The sequence below is a fragment of the Staurois parvus genome, unplaced genomic scaffold (assembly GCF_062004578.1).
Source record: "Staurois parvus isolate SC_StPar_1 unplaced genomic scaffold, SC_StPar_1.0 ptg000978l, whole genome shotgun sequence".
In the NCBI taxonomy this organism is placed as follows: domain Eukaryota; kingdom Metazoa; phylum Chordata; class Amphibia; order Anura; family Ranidae; genus Staurois; species Staurois parvus.
Window position 1 is genome coordinate 1367788 of NW_028318774.1, and position 18472 is coordinate 1386259.

At 43.6% G+C, this 18472-nt stretch overlaps 1 long non-coding RNA gene across 1 annotated transcript; it reads left to right on the forward strand.

Moving 5' to 3' along the window:
• The first annotated feature begins 4957 nt into the window (after window positions 1-4957).
• On the forward strand, window positions 4958-17927 carry LOC149441540 (uncharacterized). The gene is made up of 3 exons (XR_016307330.1): window positions 4958-5024; window positions 13605-13681; window positions 17861-17927. It is a non-coding gene; the product is annotated as an uncharacterized LOC149441540 (long non-coding RNA).
• The last annotated feature ends 545 nt before the right edge of the window (window positions 17928-18472 follow it).

Sequence of the window (18472 nt, forward strand, 5' to 3'; positions counted from 1 at the left end):
ACCGCTGACCTGAATGTGCTAGTTGCTTGTCTGTCATGCTGACTCTCTTGGTTCAATACTTTGAGCCAGTGACTCTGACTTTTCTTCTGCATTCCTGATCTGCATACGTGTTCCAGGTCATTGATGCTAGAAAATATTGAAGCCAAGGGATCAGCATGACAGGCAATCAAACAGCATTTTCAGAAGGAACTCACTAAGTCCTCATGCACACTTGACGTTTTTACAGTGGCTGGTTTTGGCTTTTGATGTTTTTTTCTACAGTTAGTAAACCCCCCAGCATGTGATCCTATGTGTTCATGTACACATAGACTGTAATCAACGTGGCTGGAAAAAAAACCCAGGACTAGTGGGTTTCTAGAGGAGTTTTTTAGTTGTAAAAATGCTCTAATGCTGAAAAACACAGTAAAATGAAGCAAACCGGCATTTTTGGACGTTCTTTTTACCCCACAAAATGTTAAAATACGCTAAAAACCACAAATGTGGAAAAACGCGGGAAAACGCAGCTAAATGCCAATGCAAAAAGGCAAAAAAAAAAGCTGAAAAACTCACTTTTTTGACGTGAGTTTATACAGCTAACATTACCAGCGTTATCAAAATGCCCCGTGTGCAGGAGGACCTATTGTTAGTACTCTTGGAACTCTCATGGGTAAAATCCACTGCGACTCTTAAAGAGGAAATAACGAGTGGCATCTATGTGAAAATGAAATGACATCGCCTTCACAAACATGATTGCATCCACCCAGTTATAACAGCCCGGCTCCATGGCAGCAGAGTAAAGATTCATTCACATACCAGAACACTCTGCCCACTCAGATGAAGCCCCCGCACCTTCTCACCACCCACCTGTCTGACATCATTGCAGCATTCAGCCAGCCCTGCTGTGAATCATTCATGTGCACATGCAAAATGATATAGATCAGGGGGGCCGTGCAGACAATACAAAGGGTATGAACGCCATGCAGACAATACAAAGGGTATGAACGCCATGCAGACAATACAAAGGGTATGAACGCCATGCAGACAATACAAAGGGTATGAACGCCATGCAGACAATATAAAGGGTATGAATGCCATGCAGACAATACAAAGGGTATGAACGCCATGCAGACAATATAAAGGGTATGAACACCTTCCAGACAATACAAAGGATATGAACGCCCTGCAGACAATGCAAAAGGTATGAACGCAGTGCAGACAATGCAAAGGGTATGAACGCCGTGCAGACAATGCAAAGGGTATGAACGCCGTGCAGACAATGCAAAGGGTATGAAGCCGTGCAGACAATGCAAAGGGTATGAACGCCATTCAGACAATACAAAGGGTATGAACACCGTGCAGACAATACAAAGGGTATGAACGCCGTGCAGACAATACAAAGGGTATGAACGCCGTGCAGACAATACAAAGGGTATGAACGCCGTGCAGACAATACGAAGGGTATGAACGCAGTGCAAACAATGTAAAGGGTATGAATGCCATGCAGACAATATGAAAGGTATGAACGCAGGGCAGACAATACAAAGGGTACGAACGCCGGGCAGACAATGCAAAGGGTATGAATGCCAGGTGGCTCTGAGGAAGAGGCAAGTCCTCGAAACGCGTTAGCCTTTTGGATGTCTAAACTCCCTATTGTGGACTGTTACTCAGCGCGGTGTTGACCCAGCTGTTCTTTTATGATGTGCCTTGACTATATTGTCGTTTGTGAGTACAACACCTACTTTATTTTTTATTAAACATTTTTTATGGTAATGACCTGTGCGCCCTCTGTTTTGTCTTTCCTCATTCAGTATATTTGGATTTCCCCGGTCCATTTGAGGGCAGCAAGGTGTGCATGTTCCAGGACATTCCTTATGTGGTTGTAGCCTGCATCGAGTCCATCCCCAAGCGCAGGAGCATTTGTGTTTGCTGAGACAATATAAAGGGTATGAACACCTTCCAGACAATACAAAGGGTATGAACGCCGGGCAGACAATACAAAGGGTATGAACGCCGGGCAGACAATACAAAGGGTATGAACGCTGTGCAGACAATGCAAAGGGTATGAACGCCATTCAGACAATATAAAGGGTATGAATGCCATGCAGACAATGCAAAAGGTATGAACTCCGTGCAGACAATACAAAGGGTATGAACGCCGTGCAGACAATACGAAGGGTATGAACGCAGTGCAAACAATGTAAAGGGTATGAATGCCATGCAGACAATATGAAAGGTATGAACGCAGGGCAGACAATACAAAAGGTACGAACGCCGGGCAGACAATGCAAAAGGTATGAACTCCGTGCAGACAAATCAAAGGGTATGAACGCCGTGCAGACAATACAAAGGGTACGAACGCAGTGCAAACAATGTAAAGGGTATGAACGCCGTGCAGACAATACAAAAGGTATGAACGCCATGCAGACAATACAAAAGGTATGAACGCCATGCAGACAATACAAAGGGTATGAACGCCATGCAGACAATACAAAGGGTATGAACGCTGTGCAGACAATACAAAGGGTATGAACACCCTGCAGACAATACAAAGGGTATGAACGCTGTGCAGACACTGCAAAGGGTATGAACGCCATGCAGACAATATAAAGGGTATGAACGCCTTCCAGACAATACAAAGGGTATGAACGCCATGTAGACAATGCAAAGGGTATGAATGCCATTCAGACAATATAAAGGGTATGAACGTCTTCCAGACAATACAAAGGGTATGAATGCCGTGCAGACAATGCAAAAGGTATGAACGCCGTGCAGACAAATCAAAGGGTATGAACGAAGTGCAAACAATGTAAAGGGTATGAATGCCGTGCAGACAATATGAAGGGTATGAACGCCCTGCAGACAATACGAAGGGTATGAACGCCGGGCAGACAATACAAAGGGTACGAACGCCGTGCAGACAATACAAAAGGTATGAAAGCCATGCAGACAATACAAAGGGTATGAACGCCATGCAGACAATACAAAGGGTATGAAGGCCGTGCAGACAATACAAAGGGTATGAACGCAGTGCAAACAATGTAAAGGGTATGAATGCCGTGCAGACAATACAAAGGGTATGAACGCCGTGCAGACAATACAAAGGGTATGAACGCCGTGCAGACAATACAAAGGGTATGAAGCCGTGCAGACAATACAAAGGGTATGAACGCTGTGCAGACAATGCAGAGGGTATGAACGCCGTGCAGACAATGTAAAGGGTATGAACACTGTGCAATAAACGCATGGCCTTTGTTCCAGTGCAGATTGAGTAGCAATGCTGATATATACACTGGATGCTTCAGTTTTTATTGGACATAAATCTCCTGTGTATGGGGTGCATATGACAAGTGCGCACCATGTTCATACACATAGTGAACAGATCAAACGGAAAATCCAGAACCTGATATAAAATGAAACATTAGCTGTATATGTCTGAGAACAGATGAGGTTTAGTAGCACCAATTCAGAACCTGTCCACAGGATTGAGGTGATGTTTTCAGCCCAATCAGACTACAATTTCCTGTCTATGGATCCTGCGCCTCCATGACCACCAGGAAAAGGCAGCTACATTTTTTGTATGTGTTATAGATTCTGCGAGCCTATCAGTATAGTTTACATGTAGCGGGTGCACTTGCAATATCCTAGGTGTCATCCTTACCTCTCATGGGACCTTAAGCGGAGTTCCAGCCATTTTTGTGTTTAATAAAAGTCAACAGCTACAAAAGCTGCACACACACTTGCCTGTCCCGGGCTCCAGCGATGTACTCACCTGCGCCCCCCCTTCTCTGACTCTTCTCTCCATGGCGTTGGCATCTCAACTGTTGGCACCAGGCTGTGACAGCTTGCGGCTTCACAGCCTGGTGCCCACTGCGCATGCACGAGTCATGCTGCGCAACCTGATTGGTCCGGCAGTCTTCTGGGACCTGTGAGAGTTCCCAGGAGACTGCGGGAGGAAGGAGGGGGCCGAACCTCCAGCTCGCTTTGCTGCGGAGAACTGAGCTGGAAGTGGGTCAAAACCAGGTATCCACTCCCCCAAAAAAGGTGCCAAATAAGGCAGTGGAGGGGGGGGCAAACAAGTGGAGCTTCTGCTTTTTGGTGGAACTCTGCTTTAGGACCAGTTGGCTCTCTTGTACAAGCAATCGGAGCAGCTATTAGCCGTTCAAATGCTTCTACAAGGAGCGGGAGGGGACATCCCCCACCCTTCTGTCGCCTCCCGCTGTTCTCTCGGGATCTCCTGTCCCACTGGGAGTCCCGAGCGACCAGCCGGCCTGTCCACCAAGCTGGCTGGACAGCGGAACAAAGCTGTAATAGGCTTTGATCAGCTCTCATTTATTGTAAACCGGAAGCAATGACCTGTCATCACTTACTCTTTACTCGAAAACTTTCTGTGCCATTTTTAAAAATCCGAATAATGGTGTTTTTTAATGATTTCATGTGCAGGAGAATGATTTGGGGTCTCATAGACCCCAAATCCCCCCATAAAAATCCCTGTCACATATCTATTGCTGTCACAGAGTACTCCATTAACATGGTAAAAGTTTCTGCGATTTTAGTGATTAGGTTTAGAGTTACGTTCCCATATCAGAAGTTGCTAGGTCTAGAAATGTCAAGTGGCAAGGCCGAATCTTTCTATTATAATTGTTCCTCCTGTGATGTAATCTGTGTGAACTGCATGAAGCAGACACATGGAGAACACAGGGTTCATAAATGGTTATGGCAGTTTGTACACACTGGTGATCAATTCATAAATAGAGTTCATTGACTCGATGTACTTTGAGGGACTCATAAACAGTCAGCTCTTGCCATCATAAATAGCACAGGATAGAACAACTGTTTTCTCTGTTCAAACAAATGCAGTTTTGTTATCTATTCTGATAGAGGCTCCTTTTAAAGAGGATATCCCCCCCCCCCGCCCCTCGAAGAAAATGGCAATAATATATAAAAGTGTGTAGATACGGGTACATAGTAACTATGTCCACACTTCCTTTCCTTCTTATGGATCCCTTCTAAGGCTACCTCTGTACAGCCGGAGTCCCTGTTCCCAGGTATGGTGACTACACTGATAAAATATGCAAACCTGGAATTCCTCCTTCATGGAGTACCCACCCAGGGGCACGTCAGACATCCTGGGCTCATAGGAAGTGGTTTGAGGGCCGGTTCACACTATAGAAACGCAGTCTAGATCAGGGGTCGGACTGACAACTGAAGGGGCCCCCGGGCAATAGGGGATCATGGGGCCCCTGTGTCCTCGCCCACACTCAAACCACACCAAAAAAAGCCTATGAAAGGTACCAGGGACATCTCATGGGGCCTCCTACTGAGCCCGGGCCCTCAGGCAGTGCTCGAGTTCCCAAATGGTCAGTCCGCCCCTGGTCCAGATGCATTCCAGATGTGTTTTTGCGTGAGCGTTTTTGGCACATTCCAGTGCGTTTTTATGCATTCCAGTACACTTTTCCCCCCTCTTTTTCTTCAATTTAAATAGGGACCTGTGCGTTCCAGTGCATTCTTGGTGTGTTTTTGGTGCGTTTTACTGCGTTCCAGTACAGTCCTGTGCAGAAAAAATGCAGCCTGTTCTACTTTTTTTCTGCGACCGGAACGCACTGCAACTGCAAGCGCTGATGTGAACTATAACATTGACAACCATGTAACCTACTTTTTGTGCATTTTGGATGCAGAGAAAACGCAACTGAAACGCATGTAGTGTGAACCGACCCTGAATGATGCAGAGCATTATTTGACCTGGGTGTGGAATTGCGCTTTAGCACAGAGGAGAACACTTGGGGCAGCACGGGAACATGGAAAGGGTGCGTACTGTTTTGCAAACTTTTTTTTTTATACAGGGAGGGGGGAAGAGATAAAAAAAAAATAGGCTGGACCTGGACACAGCAATGGGCCCCAAAGATGGGCTGTCTGTTTTCCCCCTGGCCTCGCCTTTTGTCACGGGCCATCTTTGCAGTGGAGTGTAGTATTATTAAAAGCATCTGTTCATCTGATTACAATGGGTTCAGTAATGAGTAGAGTTCTTTCACATCGCGGGCAGACTCAAGGGGCCCCCACCCTGTAACATTACAGCAGCCATCTCCACTGACACTGGTGAAAATCACCGCACTCATCTGCAGAGCCGCTCACTCAAGCAAGCTAAATGGAACATTTTTTTTTAAGCCTGAAAATAATTCACTGCGTAGCTTGTGTAGCAGATGGTAAATCATTTTTTTTCCCTTCTCTTTTTTTTTTTTTGTTTTTTGGAAGATAATATTTATAGGTCACTTCCCCAAAATCCTGAGTAATCACAACAGTCCGGATAATGCTTCCTGTTCTCTATAAACTGAAGCTGAGCCTACAAGTAAATAGACAACTATTTTGGATACAGGCTATTTACCCTTGGCTGAAAATAATGCGGCTTTACTCAGCAGACTGGGACCTGGGGGGTTTATCTCGCTGCAAGGATCATACTTTGTGGCATATTATTTGTTTTACAAATTGCTCATTTGTTTCTGATCTCATTGCTTTGTAACCATTGAGTCATTTGATTGACAGGTTACAGCAGAGAGTAAATTATGATATAATGACCTGTTTATATAGCATTAGTACAGGGCTTGACAAATTCGCTTTGAATCTAAGAGCCAGCTAAAAAAAGTTAGGAGCCAGCTTTCTTTTTCAGCATAGCGTGGGTTGTCATCGCCCAGGGCAAGGCAAATTGTAAACAACAAGCTTCACGTGATGCGATTTGCCACGTGACAATCACGGCAAAACCGCACCACGTTTTAGTGGCACTAACAAAGTGTACCTAATAAAGTGGGCAGTGAGTTTCTATATATATATATGGGCACCTGAACCTACGTTTTGTGATCACAGCAATTCTGCCGTGATCCCAAAACGCCCAGATGTGAATGGAGCTGCCCTGGTTCACACATATATGATTCTAGATGCATTTTCAAACTCACAGATTTGCATGATAGGCTAGATATTATGTGTACCTATTGAGATGGTTCAAAGAGGTGCGATCCACGCACATTGTGTTTTGAGTGCCATTACGAAAAGGGTCCTGTGAGAGTTTGTGGTGGTGCATTCCAGACTCTCAAGGGAAAGAGTAGAGTGGCATGCAGAGATAAGTGTTCACAAACGATTGCTAGTGACAGGAGTTTTTGCATTGAAGTCAATAGGAGACATTTTTGTGTTGAAGTCAATGGGAGGCAATTTTTACAATGAAGTCAATAGGACGCGATTTTACAATGAAGTCGATCGGAGGAGTTTTTGCATTGAATTCAATGGGACATGATTTTGCATTTAAGTCAATGGAACACGATTTTGCATTGAAGTCAGTGGGAGGCAGTGTGTGAACCCAGGCGCCAGGATGCAATTTCTAGTCACCATGGCGATCTGGCACATGGGATTTGTCAAGCCCTGCATTCGGAATTTGGTTAGAGACCTCACATTTATCAGCAGGAGAAATTTTCTTTTTCTTCAGGTCTATAAATATATCTTATTGATTTTGTTTCAGTTTTCAATCTGATAGAGCAGGGGTCTCCACACTTTGTTAGCAAAGGGCCAATTTTGCTGTTGTTCAGACTTTAGGGGGACCTGAGTGTGGCCAATGGGAGTAGAAAATGTCCAGGTATCAGTGGGAGTAAACAATACCCCATCTTTTATATTAAGGGGAGGAAAGGTGCCCCATCTTTTGTATTAGTGCCCCATCATTGGTGTCAGTGGAGGAAATAGCACCCCAATGTTGGTGCCAGTGGGAGGAATAATGCCCCATCATTGATGTCAATGGAAGGAATAGTGACCCATTATTGGTGTCAGTGGGAAGAATAGTGCCCCATCGTTGATGTCAGTGGGAGGAATAGTGCACCATGGTCGGTGTCAGTGGGAGGAATGATGCCCCATCATTGGTGTCAGTGGGAGAAATACTGCCCCATCATTGGCATCAGGGGGAGAAATAGTGCCCCATCATTGGTGTCAGTGGGAGAAATACTGCCCCATCATTGGCATCAGTGGGAGAAATAGTGCCCCATCATTGGTGTTAGTGGAAGGAATTGTGCCCCATTGTTGGTGTCAGTGGAAGAAATAGTGCCCCATCATTGGTGTCAGTGGAAGAAATTGTGCCCCATTGTTGGTGTCAGTGGAAGAAATAGTGCCCCATCATTGGTGTCAGTGGAAGAAATAGTGCTCCACTGTTGGAGTCAGTGGAAGGAATAGTGCCCCATCATTGGTGTCAGTGGAAGAAATAGTGCTCCATCGTTGATATTAGTGGGAGGAATAGTGCTGCAAGGGTCAGATAAAGGCAACAAAAGGGCCACACATGAGGGCCCCCAGGCCACAGCTTGGAGACCACTTTGATAAAGCTATGCAAATAGCTGATCTTCTAATCCAGGCACAGAATATTTTCAGTTTGTCCAACTGACCCTGAAGCAAACTTTTTGTGAAAAAAGTTATTACTCTGGCACTTGCCTATAAAGTTTAACATGCCCAGGTACAAAGCTTCAGCCTTCCAGAGTGCTCGAGCTTCTCTGAAAGGAACATATATAAAGGTCGGTAAGGATACCTATTTACTCTAAGTTAAAGGGTTAATTCACCTTTTCCAATAACTGCCTATGCCCTTGCTATAGGTGTAGACTATTTACATACATCCTGGAGCCTAACTGAAAGACTCCCAGAGATTACATCATCCCATCCTGCTTCGTTGTTGATCTAAATGCAGCCCATTGCTTTCAAAGACACATAAACATCAGTAAACTAGCACTGCATTTAGATCAGCCTGTTACTGGTTAGTATTTTATGTGTGTACATGCGTAAATCACGACTCCCCCTTGAAGAGCATTTTATTTAATATTTGGCATTCTGGGAGATAGAGGAATATTTATGAGCATATAAGCACATAAACATGTGTACTATACAGACCATACTCATTAGCTCCCGCTGCTGTCAATCACAGCCAGTGAGCCAATCAAGAGAGGGAGGAGGTGGTGCCGAGCAACAGCTCTGTGTCTGAATGGACACGCAGAGCCATGGCTCAGGAGCACACCTGCTATGGGGGTGCCTGACAGGAGAGAGGGGCTAGTAGCACTGGCGGGGGATATAAGAAGAGTTTTCACAAAAAGTAATTTATGGTACAGATCCACTGTAAGGAGTACAACCACAGAAAGTCAATGCCAGGTATTACATACCTGCTAAGGGCTCTTTCACACAGGCAGTCAGGGGTTTTAGAAAAAAAGGTGGCTGAGCCATGGTTTTACCACCCCCCTCTTCATCAGGCTGCTCACCTGAATCCTAACTTGCATTACTTTGTCTCACAGCCACAGCATTTTTAACTGGAGCTTTAGATTTTGACAGGCGGCACCACTTGACCAACTGAGATCAATAGGGCCTCACCGCAACTGCAAACCAAGCGCTTGGCTCACAGTTGCGATGCAGTCCTCCAATGTAAAATGCATGGCATTAACAAAAAAAAAGTAGAAGGAAAAACAAACAGGCAGCAGTAGTGCCTCCTGAACGCCTGTCAGCCGCTGCTATACCACCCACTGAAAAGTCATCCACTGTAGATTGCTTTTCAGATGGCGGTAAGCTTACTGCTTGTCTGAACGAGCCCTGAATGAAATGCTAAACCTCCCTGTGTGATGGAAGTGCACCTCAGTCCTCACTCAGAGCCCTTTTAAGGTTAAATATGTGAAAAGTCTCTCTTCACATTCACTTTCGTTCATCGTCTGCCAGAACCTGGAAGCCATTTATAGTAGATCTGCAGAACACTGCACTGATTTAGGAGCCGTGCCTTTGCAATATGAGCCTCTGTGAGAGCTTGGATTTTATTTTCCACAGGAGAGAAAAATCTGCTTCAAGGAGCATTCATATCACCGCTGTCAGTTTAGGAACAAACTGCTGGGAAAATCTAGGACACTGGCATGGTCTGTTGGTCGCCATGGTGATTCCAAAAACCGCGGCTCGATTAATAGGCCGCATTCCCAGGAAAGCTGATGCTGCAATCAGCAGTGCTGGAGCCTGTATTGTAGATCACAATGCATTGCCGTTACTACCAAGGCTGGATTAGAATTGTGTCCCATTGTGACCGCAAAAATCCGACACATTAGTGATGACAAATGTTAATTGCCTAATGAGGTAACCATCCTTCTGGTCCATCCTTTTCATTGTCATTTAGGGTCTTTCACACGGCGTTCTGTTTTTTTCATCAGTTCAGTCATGTTTTTTCAAAGTAAAAACGGATCAGTTTACATTCATTTTTTCATCAGTTTACACCTGGGTTTTTTTCATCAGTTTACATCTATTTTTTTCATCAGTTTACATCTATTTTTTTCATCAGTTTACATCTGTTTCTTTCCTCAGTTTACATCTGTTTTTCATCAGTTTACATAATTTTTTCATTCGTTTTTCATCAGTTTACATCCTTTTTTTGATCAGTTTACATCCTTTTTTTCATCAGTTTACATCTGTTTTTTTTCATCAGTGTACAACCATTTTTCATCAGTTTACATCCTTTTTTAATCAGTTTACATCAGTTTTTTCATTAGTTTACATCCGTTTTTCATCAGTTTACATAGTTTTTTCATCCATTTTTCATCCGTTTACAACTGTTTTATATCCGTTTTTCATCCGTCTACATCCATTTTTCATTCATTTACATCTGTTTTTTTCATCAGTTTACATCTGTTTTTTTCATCAGTTTACATTATTTTTTCAATCCGTTTTTCATCAGTTTACATCCTTTTTCCATCAGTTTACATCCGTTTTTCATCAGTTTACATCCGTTTTTTCATCAGTTTTCATCCTTTTTTTTCATCAGGTTACATCCATTTTTCATCAGTTTTCATCCTTTTTTTTCCATCAGTTTCCATCAGTTTTTCATTAGTTTACATCCATTTTTCATCAGTTTACATAGTTTTTTCATCCATTTTGCATCCATTTACAACCATTATACATCCGTTTTTCATTCATTTACATCCATTTTTCATCTGTTTTTATCTGTTTACATCTGTTTTTCATCTGTTTACATCCATTTACATTTGTTTTTCATCTGTTTACATCCGTTTACATCTGTTTTTTGTCTGTTTACATCCATTTACATCTTTTTTTCATCTGTTAACATCCGTTTACATCTGTTTTTTGTCTGTTTACATCCATTTACATCTGTTTTTCATCCGTTCCAGGCTTTGTTTCTTTTTTAAGGAAGAAAAATAGTGTTTTCTTCCATTCAAAAAAAAACGGATGTTAACGGATACAGACATTAATGGATGTAAATGGATGATCATCCGTTTACATCCGCTAGTCCATAGAAATACATGGGTATCTGTTTTTCAACCGTAGAAGGACAGATGAACAATGGACATATGGAACGCCCGTGTGAAAGAGGCCTTACAGTGAAAACATTATTTGATCGGTACTGAAAGCATCGATCCTTTTGGCATTTTTATTCCAAAATGTAATCATATTGGGGAAAAAAGGGCATAATAAAAATGGGACCTCGGGACAAGGCTATGCTCACCATCACCCACCTGTCCAATGAGTGCGCTCTTACTGCCTAATAAGCAGGGAGATTCTGATGGGTTGCACTTAGTTCTAGGGAACTGAAAACCAGGGGCAGGGTAACAAAGTAAAACTGGGATCAGAGGGACACATGGACATGGCTTTTTTGGCTACTAAAGGTTAGCAGGGAACCTTAGGCAGCTGACATGCTGTGCTACATTTTGCTAAATTTTGCTAATTGTTGCAACCGCAGCATTTGAACAACCTCCTCTGGTTATATCATAGGCATCAGGTGGACAGTCTGCGCAGTAAAAACACCGCTGCCCATGTGAAAGAGGCCTTGGACAGTTTTCACTGGACCAGGTGTATTGAAGGGTTTACCCTCACCTCGTTTTCTTGTGACGACTCTAAAACTTGAAATTTCCCCCTCACTGTCGGGGTGGCATTGGTCACCAGGACAAATAGAGGGGTGAATCTTCCCATTGGGGACACAGGCAGCAATAAACACTTCACTAGACAGAGGGTCTAACTCTTTCACCACTGTATGCAAAAATTATATTTTAATCCAGGGCTTTTTTCCCAGAGAATAGGTACAGATACTCCCCTCCCTTTTGAGTCACCCCTTGTCTTTTCCCCTTACCCACCTCTGAGCTAGGGGCGGACTGACCATTTGGAAACTCAGGCACTGCCTGGGGCCCAGGGTCAGTAGGGGGCCACATGAGATGCCCCTGGTACCTTTTTCATAGGCTTTTTTGAGTTTGGGCAAGGGCACAGGGGCCCCATGATCCCCTATTGCCCGGGGGCCCCATGAGTTGTCAGTCCGCCCCTGCTCTGAGCACTACCCTTTGGTTCTACCCCCTAACCAACAATAGATCTCCCCAGCAACAATAGATCCCCACAGCATCAATAGATACCCCCAGTAACAATATATCCTCCCAGTAACAATAAATCCACCAGTAACTATAACCCCACCCCAACAACAACAGGTCCACCGCAACAAAATACAACCCTAGCAACAATAGTTCCACCCAAGCAACAATAGATCCCCCAGCAGCCAGCATCAATACAGCCTCCTGCAACCAGCAATAATAGACCCAACCCTCAAAAGTCGATCCCTCTCAGCAACAATTGACCCCCAGCAACATAAGACTGTCTCCCTATCAAGAATCGATCCCTAACCAGCAACAATAGGCTTGCAAAGCAACAATAGACCCCACCAGCATTAATAGACGCCCGAGACTCCTCTGCAACATTAGATCCCCCAGCAGCCTGCATCAATACAACCTCTTGCAGCCAGCAATAATAGACCCCACTCTCAAACGTAGATCCCTCTCAGCAACAACTGACCCCCCCTAGCAACATAAGACCATCTCTCCAGCAAGAATCGATCCCTAACCAGCAACAATAGACCTGCAAAGCAACAACAGACCCCACCAGCAACAATAGATGCAATAGACTCCCCTGCAACAATAGATCCCCAGCAGCCAGCATCAATAGGCCCTCTAGCACACCCCAGCAGCCCTTGCCATTACGTACATTCAGTACTGGAGGTGCCAGAACTGTGTCCCCCCACAATTCCACTGAAAAAAGCCCTGCTTTAATCACTATTGCAACTGTGTAGCTTGCACCATAGAAGAACCATTTGTTCTATCATTTATTGCTTGAGAAATACTAAGTGCAATTAACTGCAGACAATTTTATTTGACCAACTGAAAATCAGGTAATAGTCTGGGCCTAAGGTCTTTCATTTCATCTTTCAGTTGTCTTTTGATTTTTGTCCATCATTTCATCATGTGACTTGATTTTGCATGGACAGATTGACAAGATGCAGACAGCTTGCCCATAGTCATCGCTCTCCTACATGGAAGCTTTCCCTATTTCACTGCCAAGTTGTATCAGATCATAAATCCGATTCATTATGTTTTTGGAGTGTGTTGGAGCACCCGGAGGCTGCGTAGAGTTTTATTTTTACTCCGTTCAAATGAGACTCAAACAACAAATGGCACAAAGGTGGCCCTTCCGGCAAAGAAGGGCAATGCAAAAGGAAGGCTGTATTTGTTGGCATAATATATCTTATTCATTAGCTGCCAAATAGGAGAAAGCCAGTGCTGATTTGCTTTCTCATGTCGTATATTTTAAATTGTTTTCAGGGTTCCGGCAGCCTGGATAAATGGGTATGCTGCATGCTGATTCTGTGCCTCCGGCCTCATTCATCATTTGTCTTAAGGTGAGTCTGTGCAGAAATTTAATCAAGTAAACTGCAAGCTGAACTCAAATGCAAGCACAGGTCTAGTTATCTCCAAGAGCATCCTAAAAGCCCTGAAAACCCACTGTGATCTCAAATTTAAAATCCTGCGTCAGGTAGGAAGCAGGGGCGGACTGACCATTCGAGCACTCAGGCACTGCCAGAGGGCCTAGGGTCAGTAGGGGGCCCCATGAAATGCTCCTGGTACCTTTTTTATAGGCTTTTTTAAGTGTGGGCAAGGACACAGGGGCCCCATGATCCCCTATTGCCTGGGGCCCATGAGTTGTCAGTCCGCCCCTGCTCTATAGTCACATGGGCTGCTTAGATGTGATAGAGAAGAAATTCTCAGCTTAGAAACTCTCTGAAAACTGAGCATGTGAAAAGTTGCCACCATAGCTGCAAAATCCCTAGCTGAATTGGGGACATGAACAAGAGGTGGAGATAGAGAGCAGCAGGATCAATCAGATTTTTTGCAGAACACAGAAATCAAATACCATAGTGCCTGACAACTCATGGGGCCCCCGGGCAATAGGGGATCATGGGGCCCCTGTGTCTTTGCCCGCACTCAAAGCACACCCAAAAAAGCCTATAAAAAGGTACCAGGGGCATTTCATGGGTCCCCCTACTGACCCTGGGCCCTCGGGCAGTGCCCGAGTGCTCGAATGGTCAGTCCACCCCTGGTAGGAAGTCAGTATGTCAGCTCGCCCATCCTACCATCCAAGATTCACCAATAACCCATCACTATTTACCAATCCCTAAATCAAGAGCTGTAATCTAACCGCATATTTTTCTGGTACCAAAAAGGCTTTATTGACACATAACGTTGAACGTACAAAAGTATAACCCGCATAAGCATTAATGAATACAGCATCCATGAAGTAAGACAGAATTATGGATCCACGCAGGGGTCTCAAATAACAAGAATATTGCAGAAAGGTTATGAGTATGATGCATTACCATAATGATAAGGTTGCAAGTACTGCCATGTAGATTAAACTCTGTAGTTTACAGTGTTCTGATGATCGTACAACCTAGTCCTAAAAAAAAAACAAAAAAAAAAACAATCCTTGAGTCAGCTACACAAAGCAGAAGAAAAAAACAAAGCCAAAAAGGGAAATTGCCCTGAAAAAGTGCTGACCATAAAAATCAGGTTTGGACATGCTTACTAAAAGCAGTAAGCGACAGTACCAAGAGAGGTGAAGTAGAGAATGAAGAAAAGTGGGGGTTCTTTGGACATGGACCTGTCTCAAAACTGGTTGAGTGGGGAGATGTCAGAATTACTATTTACAGATGAGCCAGCCATGTTGTGAATCTAGAGACTGGTTGATAATCAAGCCAGGGCTGCCAAATTGACAGAAACTGATTGTGTTTGTCTTCCAACACCGCCGTTAGCTTTTCAATAATAAAAATTCTGGATTTCACGTTTTCAAAGTGAAGGGTCAGAGATTTCCAGGCACATGCTATGGTCTGCCAAGTTGCCATAAAGAAAAACTCAAACAGTGTCCTGGATCTAAGCGGGATCTCCTGTAACAGTCTATGAAGGAGAAGTTCACTTGGGTTTTTCCACAGGTTGACATGTGGGACCAAGTGGATCAGGTTATATAGCCTAGTACACAGGTGCTGAGACGTTGGGCAGGACCACCAGATATGAAACATTGTTCCTGTATCTGTGCATCCTCAGAAGCAAAGTGGGTTATAGCCAAGGACGAACTTACTGTAGCTATGTGCGTTGGGGAAAAAACCAAGCTGGTGAGAACCTTGTGAGAATTCTCGTCTGAATATTCCGTGAACACTTTGAGGTGGCCTGCCAGATTGGTATCCAATCATCCAATGATAAAGATTCTCTCAGGTCTTGAGACCACTGAGCACAGTAGGAAGGCAGCAACTTCATACGATATTCATGATTATACACATAAATCAGGGACAGAGTGCCCTTAGTGGTTGCACTGGATTTACAATCTCATAAGGGTCTTTGGAGAAGCAAGGTTCCTCACCAGGGGTTCGATGAAATTATGAAGTTGAACATACTGAAACATTTCCTAACCACATTTTTTTAATTATAAAAATATGTGGGCTAGTTAAAAAAAATGCTCCGATTCTCTCTTCCAAGCCATTTGCCTCCTTTAGCATGACCATGGGTCCTCTACTTACTTTCTGTGGTGTTGCTGTGTGGGTTCTCATTTCTCATGCACACCCATCCTTCCAAGATAAGTAGACCAGTTATGTGAGCTATAAGGGACCTCAGTCCCTGGCTTTTATGCCCATTGTAGAGTTTTGCTAGTTGTTTCTGTGGGTGCATGTCCTGTCTACACATGATCTCTGTTGCTCTACTTCATCCCTGGCCTTCTCAGTTTTGGTACCTTGCTTTACTAGCTGACCGGTAACTGGCCTATGATCTGATTCTGACCTGTCCAACACCTTGTACTCAAGAGTTGGTGAAGAGTAGGTCCTATATCACCAAGAGCTCCTGTTTTCCATTAAAGATGAATTCCAAGTATGGATATTTTATACATAGGTACTTTGGTCCAGCTTAGACCTGGAAACTGGAAATGCAAAGCATTCTGTGATTGGATGAAGTGCAAAGCATGATGTCACCACCTGCCTCTCCACCTTGTCCAATCATAGAATGTTTTGGATTCATTTAAAAAATGGAACGCAGTATGCTCATGCTGAGTGGCCAACCTCCTGTCTTCAGAGTGCAGCAGGGGAATAAGTGGAGATCACTGGAATAGCGGCATTTACTTCAGCGATTTCCAGCTCACAGGGGCATAGGCCAGGCATGGTATATACATAGTTACAATGGTCCAAGCTGGATCAATGTAAGTATTGTGAGAATTAACTTTAAATTCTAGCACTTTCACCCCCTTCCTGCCCAGGCCAATTTTCAACTTTCACCACTGTTACATTTTGAATTGCGTAGTCATGCAAAACTATACCCATATGAAATTTGTATCAATTTTGTGAGACACGTAAGGCTTTCTTTTGGTGATATTTAATCATCACTGTTTTTTTTTATTTTTTTAAAACAAAAATGTTTTTCTTAGTTTCTGTTATAAAACTTAGCAAATAAGTAGTTTTTCTTGATGTGAGCTGATGAGGCTGCGCTGATAGGCACTTATGAGGCTGCACTGATGAGACGGCACTGATAAGCTACACTGATGGGCACTGATGAGGAGGCACTGATAGGCCACACTGATGGGGCTGCACTGATGATCAGTGCCTTGATTATCATTGTAAACCATGTACTGACAGTCTTGAAAGTTATCGTCTTTCCTTTCCTCACACAGGCACAGGGTGTGAGGAAAGGACTGCCGATAACCTGCAAATCAGCTATGATTAGCTGTGACTGGACACAGCTGATCACATGGTAAAAGGGATGCATTGATTGGCACACCCTGGGTGGAGGGTTCTGGGAAGACATCTGTGGATGCCCTCCCAGGACTAGACGACCATGCTGTAGCCGTCTTTTGGCTATAGCGTGGTTGGCAAGCAGTTAAGAAAGCATCCACTTGCTTTTCTCCTTTTTTAGTGGTTTTCTTGCCCAATTTATTTCAAGAACGTTCAAGAACAAAATTGATCAGTTTCCCTCGCTGGAGTTTTCATCTTTACCTTCCATCCAAAGAACAAACAACATTAAGCCCCCTGACCCTTAGTCCCACAGACCGTGACACCATACCACTCAGTACCTCTCTCAAAAACTTGGTCCATACACTTGGGAGCCTCTTCCTGCTCTGGCTCACAGTTGTACTCCTGGACAGAAACCTCTTCTGTCTGCCAGGGTGGAGCCTAAAACCATAGTCCTGATTCATCAGTGTACTGGTGGTTCCTAAAGCTCGGACCAAGGATTGGAGATTTCATCCCGCCCACATCACCAATAAATCTCAGGGCTCCAGGTCCCAAACTAGGCTTCACCATCTGATGTGGAAACTGAAAAAACTGTTTCCTCTGAATTAAACAAAAACTCTGGAGCCCTTCAACTTGCCTGGGTGAGAATCCTGTGTCATAGAAAACTTTTTTTGTTTACACCGTGGTAGGGCACAGCGTTGTCACGCTATGTATAAAATACCCATGCCTGGAATAAAAGGCTATTGTATGTATTAGGTTTGCCTGCGTACCGAGTGTAATGGTTCATCTTACTATTTTGTGTCTTTTTTTCCCTAGCATCCATCCTGCAGTTTCTACACTGTAAAAGTTGACTACGGCCAGTAAAGTAACACCATCTTCATAATATTGTGTGTTTCTCATTATTGAGAGTGTAAGTGTTAAGTGTAATGAAAAGCCAAAAACCAACCCATCTTTTATTTTTTTTACCACTTAGTTGAAAAAGTGAAGGTGCTTTTATAGCAAAGGACAAATGATCAGTGCTCCGGAGGAGCTCAACAAAAGTCACAGAGCATCTATCTGATCCATGATTGTATTATAAGACATACATGTCTGGTTTACCTCAAAAGTTTTCTTTTTTGATAAAATTATAAGAGACCACGCAACAGATGCTGAAGGCAAATTATAGCAAAATTACAAGGTGTTCCCATATGGTGTTGAAACGGTTCCTATTGCTGTTTATTAAGATATTTTCATCCAGAAATGGCAGAGATGTGTTCATTGTCTGTTCATATTTAGAATATATTATTATCTTATTTTGTTGCTTTGTTTGAAGAACATGTCCTTAAAGAACACGTAAACCGTAATTCAATGATGTTTTGTTTGCTAAAGCACTGTATCATGTCTCCAAACCAGCCCTGGAACTATAATATACAGGCACCAAAAGGTGAA